Genomic DNA, 6,000 nt, shown 5'->3' with positions numbered 1-6,000 from the left:
ATGTTCTGGTGGGGCTGTTATATTCTCTCTCTCTCTCTCTCTCTCTCTCTCTCTCTCTCTCTCTCTCTCTCTCTCTCTCTCTCTCTCTCTCTCTCTCTCTCTCTCTCTCTCTCTCTCTCTCTCTCTCTCTCTCTCTCTCTCTCTCTCTCTCTCTCTCTCTCTCTCTCTCTCTCTCTCTCTCTCTCTCTCTCTCTCTCTCACTACTCTTCATTACTCCTTTCGTGTTCCCTCCCATCCCATCTCATTCTGCCTGTCCCACTCACCCCTCTCATCCATTCTCTGTCTCCACTGTTCAGTCTTCCTATCCCCACTGCGTTTGTACCCGCCACTCCGTGCGTTCAACTCCTTCCATCTACTTACTCCTTGTATTTACAGTAGCAACTTCTCGAGACACACCGGGGAGTTGCTGCTTCTATTACCTCATTTTGACATTTTATTTAGGATGTATCTGAAGTTGAGAAGGTAAGACGACTGAGAAATCATGAGTCAAGTTATATGTAGTACAATGATAGAAGATTGAGTTTAAATGCAGGTATGTAAAGAGAGAGGAGGAAATGCTGTTCTGAGAATGTAGGGGAATAGATGAGAAGAAATGAATGTGTGTGTGTGTGTGTGTGTGTGTGTGTGTGTGTGTGTGTGTGTGTGTGCTCTTGTTAAATATAAGGCGACTAAGAAGTTATGAGTCAAGCTAAATAGAGGGTACACTAATAGATCGAGTTTAAATGCAGGTATATAAAAAGAGAGAGAAAAAATATTGTTCCTGGAATTTAAGGAGATAAAGTAGAAGAAAAACAAACGTGTGTGTGTGTGTGTCTGCGTGTGCTTTTCTTGAATATAAGACGACTAAGAATTTACGAGTCAATTTACATAGAAGGTATACTTATAGAAGATCAAGTTTAAATGCAGATACATAAAGGGGGAGAAAAAAGTGTTCCTGGATTCTAAGAAGCTAGAGTAAAAGATGTTACCTTCTGGCACCAGTGTACTGTCCACTCTCTTGGAAGGAAAACGGAGACCTGACAAAGAAAAAAAGATGTGTGTGTCTGCGTGTGCTCTTGTTAAACATAAGGCGACTGAGAAATAATGAGTCAATTTACATAGAGTACAATAATAGAAGATAAAGTTTAACCCTTCAATACAGGGACACATTTATATCTTGAGATATGTGTACGATTAGACTATTTTTTTTTTATCAACATTAGAAAGGGCCTATGGAGGTCAAAAGATTAATGCCAGAGTCTTCACTATTTTAATCCCTCACATGAGTTTATGAAGCTTTATAAAATCCCCAAATATTAAGTAGAATGAATATAGAAACGCGTTCCTGGTACTGAAGACGTTAAATGTAAGGCGACTGAGAAGCTTTGAGTCAAGTTAGCTGTGGTGAATGTTATGTATGTAGGTCACGTTTCTATTTTTTCTTGGGTTTTGAGTGTTTGTGATTGATATATAATGTTTTGCCGTATAGTCTTGATTATGTGTATAGTTTAAGTTGTGTTAGGTTGGGTTAAATTTCATATAGGTTACATTAGGTTAGGTTAGATAAAGTCACATTAGATATTATATATTCGTCGTTTGATTGCATTGTCTTCTCGTATGCCACCACCACCACCACCACCACCACCACCACCACCACCACCACCACCACCACCACCACCACCACCACCACCACCACCACCACACTGGCCTACAACAAAACAAAACCCTAAAGATGAGGTCGTCCTTACATCACTACTCCCCTCCCTCCCCCTCCCCTCCCTTCCTCTTTTTTTTTTTTTTTTTCTCTTCCCTTCACTCCCATTTTTTTTCTCTTTCTCTAATCAAACTGTTGAAATTCCTAGTGGCTGCTCTTTAAAGCGGCATTGGCCATAGAGGTGACTGACGTAACACTATCGAGGACTGTGTTTATGGTATTACGTAGATCCCGCTGGAAAGAGTGCTGGTCGTGACGTTGTGAGCTCCGAATTATTGACTTTTGCTTTACGACCATATTCTGAAGCACTTCTCGATTACTTTCAAAAGGTTCTAGGGTGAAGTGGCACGGGTTTTTAAGGGCGTTTGGTTTTTGGTTCTCATGACAGATTAACAAAAACAATTATATTATTAATAGGAGAAACACTTAATAGATCTCGGCTAGTCGTCTTCTTGGGCTTGAAAAATAATCGTAGTAATATAATTTAGCTGAGAGAGAGAGAGAGAGAGAGAGAGAGAGAGAGAGAGAGAGAGAGAGAGAGAGAGAGAGAGAGAGAGAGAGAGAGAGAGAGAGAGAGAGAGAGAGAGAGAGAGAGAGTGAGTGAGTGAGTGAGTGAGTGAGTGAGTGAGTGAGTGAGTGAGTGAGTGAGTGAGTGAGTGAGTGAGTGAGTGAGTGAGTGAGTGAGTGAGTGAGTGAGTGAGTGAGTGAGTGAGTGAGTGAGTGACTGTTTGATCTGCTGAGTGAGTGAGTCAGCGAGTGTGTGACAACAAGGTCACAACTCCTCGATTTACATCCCGTACCTACTCACTGCTAGGTGTGTGTGTGTGTGTGTGTGTGTGTTCCTTGCGCTAAGTTATAATGAGATAAAATGTATCTTGTTTGGATTTATATAGTATAGAGAGATAGTTCTATTCGCTGCTCCTCGTCCTGCCGCGCCACCGGGCATGCCTACGAACCAACTACGAACGTAATTACCGCGATGCTTCAAAGTCCCGTCCTATTTGGGGAACTTATATACACATTTAATTATTTCACTTTGTCGGGCAGCCAAGTGAGGGAATGGAGGACGGGGCGAGTGTTGAAGTAATGGTGTTGAAGGTGGTAATGTGTGTGTGTGTGTGTGTGTGTGTGTGTGTGTGTGTGTGTGTGTGTGTGTGTGTGTGTGTGTGTGTGTGTGTGTGTGTGTGTGTGTGTGTGTGTGTGTGTGTGTGTGTGTGTGTGTGTGTGTGTGTGTGTGTGTTAGGACTAGTCTCTACGGAAGTGGTCCATTGCCGGCGTGTTGTGGGAGATTGGTCAGGTTGGGCAGCGAGGAGACGAGGCCTCGTCACATGGGATGAGGTGGTGGTGGTGGTGGTGGTGGTGATGATGGTGTGCCAGGCTCCATCATAAGGGCGGCCTGAGGCTCCATCATCACATCCGGCGCGCCGCGATGGGCCGGGCGTGTACTTCTCTGCTCTTTAGTCACTTGAAAGCTGTAAGAGAAAGGAGGAAATATTTTTTTTCCTTTTGATGGAGATTAACAAAAGATTAAAAGAAAAAAACGAAAATTCTATAAAGAATATAGCCGTTTGAAGACTTAGTTGGTAGAGAGAAGAAAAACATTATTGCAGAGCTTAAAGAGGATCTAAAACAATGGTTCTTTTTACCTGAATGTCTCAAAAGGAAATAAATATGAACATCTCTCCCAAGCCAAGGGCAGCGGCGGGCACTGGGTGACGTGCGGGCAGCAGTTTGTGGCAGTGTTAGTGGTTATGGTGGTGGGTAATGATGGCAGTGCTGGGCGGAGGGTTTGGTCTGATTGAAAACAGGTAAAGCTGCACATCCCACATGACTGGGCCGTCGGTTTGCCCTTCTGTCTTTTCCCTCGTGAGTCCACCACGTCGATGGCTGGCTGGCTGGCTACTGGTAGGAGCAGACGAGTGGCCACTGACTTGCTATCATCGTCCAGCAGGGACTGAGGCTCTCTAAGTTTTCTCGTTTGAAGAGGCTCTGAACCTGCTTTTTCATATATTTTAGAATGTATCCATAACATTGATTCGTTTCGGGGAAGTGAAGGAAAAGTAAAAACAAGTAAGAAAACCTGGCAGGTGACTCATTTTTCTGGTGTGGGTGGTGGAAAGGAGAGGAAAGAAGGAGAGAAGAAGGGGTATGGGGGATGATGGCATTTGATCCTTTCTCCCCTGAGATGAATAAGTGCCTTTTTCAGGGACACTGAGCACCTGGTCTCAGTCAGAGGTGTCCTCCACAGTGCACGAGTATCCTTTACTTCACAGAAAAGCAGAGAGCAATTCAAACACGCCACTGGCTGGATGCCACGGGCGTTGCTAACTTGTCTGTGCCCGCTCTTTCGTGCAGGTCTGGGCGGCATTTTGTGAAGTTGTATTATATTTTTTCCTTTGTTTAGTGACAGTTATTATAGAAAAAAAACTATACAACATAAGAAAATAAGGGAACCTGCTAAAATCCATCAGGCCTACAAGTGGCAATCCCTGCAGGAAACATCTGTTTCTACCCGTCATCCTAATCTATAAATTTGCCAAATATTTTTTTAAAAGCTCCACTTATTAACCAGTAAATGCATTATTTCATGCCACAAGTAAAAATAAAAAAATGTTAATGGATATACTCTGATCCATTTGAGGCGAAGGCAAGAGGCGCATCATTCTCACCGAAACATGCCTCATGTGCTTTATTAGATGTAGATTTTCCGCCTGAGCGTTTCTTTGCAGGAAGCCGATTTATTTTTGTTTTATCAATGATTGGTGTAAAACGACAGAATATTCAATGTGTATTTTGTTGTGAAAAAGCTGGATTATGCAAGATTACACATAAGATATGATAGATGAGTCAAATTTGGCACCGCGGTGAAGAGAGGCTCGCGTCAAGAGGTTCGTGTCGAAAAACCAGCGTACCTTCCACAAGTATCTCAGTGTCCACTGTCCAGGCCTCGCAACACCACCACCACTACCACCTGCCGACACTCCGGCACTGGCTGATGGAATGTGTTGCTTTAAAGCTCTTCCTTTACCTTCGTGTTCCGTGATGTTTATTTGTTTATTTCGTAAAAGAATATGTTATTATTTCCTTGTGCTTATAGACAAATAATGTCGTGCTAGACTTAAACGATTCTTCATGAAAACTGAAACACCTATGTTTTATATTAGAACATTTTTTTATGGTTTCATAGTTTGTGGATAAGAGTAGTCTCTCTGAGGCTTTAAGTTGGCTGATATTTCCCGATGGTTTCCATTTCTGTGATGAGAAAGGTTTGCCCACAACAATATGCGTCAAGTTTGCGTCTCCAGCACTTCCAGGTACAGATTTTACGAGCAAGTTCCCGTGCAACAGTCTCCGATCAAGACCCGGGAGGCAGGGACTTGTTAACTTTCTCTCCTCTAACATTCCCTTGCCTGAATTTCTTGCAGTGAGGCGGCAGCGCTTGCTGGTGAGGAGCATATGGCAGAGGCAGGGGAAGGGGAAGGGGGACATTGGTACCTGAATACAGGGAATAGTGACACCTTCCTTTAAATTTTCATGAGGATCGAGTACTTCCAGCACCCGGAGGGTACATTCCCTTTAACTGCAGCAGGAGCAAGGAGATATTGGCGCATATCGTGCCCCGCGGTCAATAGTGTGTTCTCTGTCCGTCTGCAGCCTCCTCCAGCCTCTCCATACCTCCTGCTGGTGGTGACGCCACGCCACGCTCAACACTCCCTCACGCCTTTCACATGATCGTGCCATTCTCACTATGACGTCCCCAAGACTCGCTTTATCAGTCTCCTCATCACCTCTCACATCTCTTAGGAAGTCGTCGTTTAAAGAGCATATATTATAGTTTGTAAATCCTCTTCCTTACCCTAGCAGTTCAGGTCTAATGTGCATGATTTAAAGTTTTAGGGGAAAAAAACAGATGTATCAAGTCTTTTAGGAATGTTCCTTCATTGAATGGGTAACCATCTCCACATGTCTTGAAATGTACTGCGCGTGTTTTCAATAAGAACGAGAAAAAAGAGAATTTTGAGATGTTGCTTTACTGACTAGCTAAACACCTTGACATATGGGGTCTGTCGTGCGTGACATTGCCCTCAGGATAAACTGGTGTGGCTGCACACCGCACTGGCATGGGTGGAAGCAGCTCAGATTTCAGCCCCTGGAGTGTATGTTAATTAGCTGCCCGGACTGATAACTTCGGTGCGTCAGTGAGGTGAGCCTCAGGCCCCCACAGCCACCGCATGCTGATGAGGTCTGCCCTTGTCGTGACTTAGGCCGACAGCTGGGATTGTTGCTGCCACGCTCGTCCTGTCCCG

At 44.0% G+C, this 6,000-nt stretch overlaps 1 protein-coding gene across 11 annotated transcripts in view; it reads left to right on the top strand.

Moving 5' to 3' along the window:
• The window catches only part of LOC123515235 (A-kinase anchor protein 13-like), a 567,618-nt gene that overhangs the window by 237,825 nt on the left and 323,793 nt on the right, over positions 1-6,000 (top strand). The window lies entirely within an intron of this gene.

Source organism: Portunus trituberculatus, chromosome 38, assembly GCF_017591435.1.
Source record: "Portunus trituberculatus isolate SZX2019 chromosome 38, ASM1759143v1, whole genome shotgun sequence".
Classification (NCBI taxonomy): domain Eukaryota; kingdom Metazoa; phylum Arthropoda; class Malacostraca; order Decapoda; family Portunidae; genus Portunus; species Portunus trituberculatus.
Note: the sequence above shows the minus strand (reverse complement) of the source record. Positions and strands in the feature narration are given on the sequence as shown.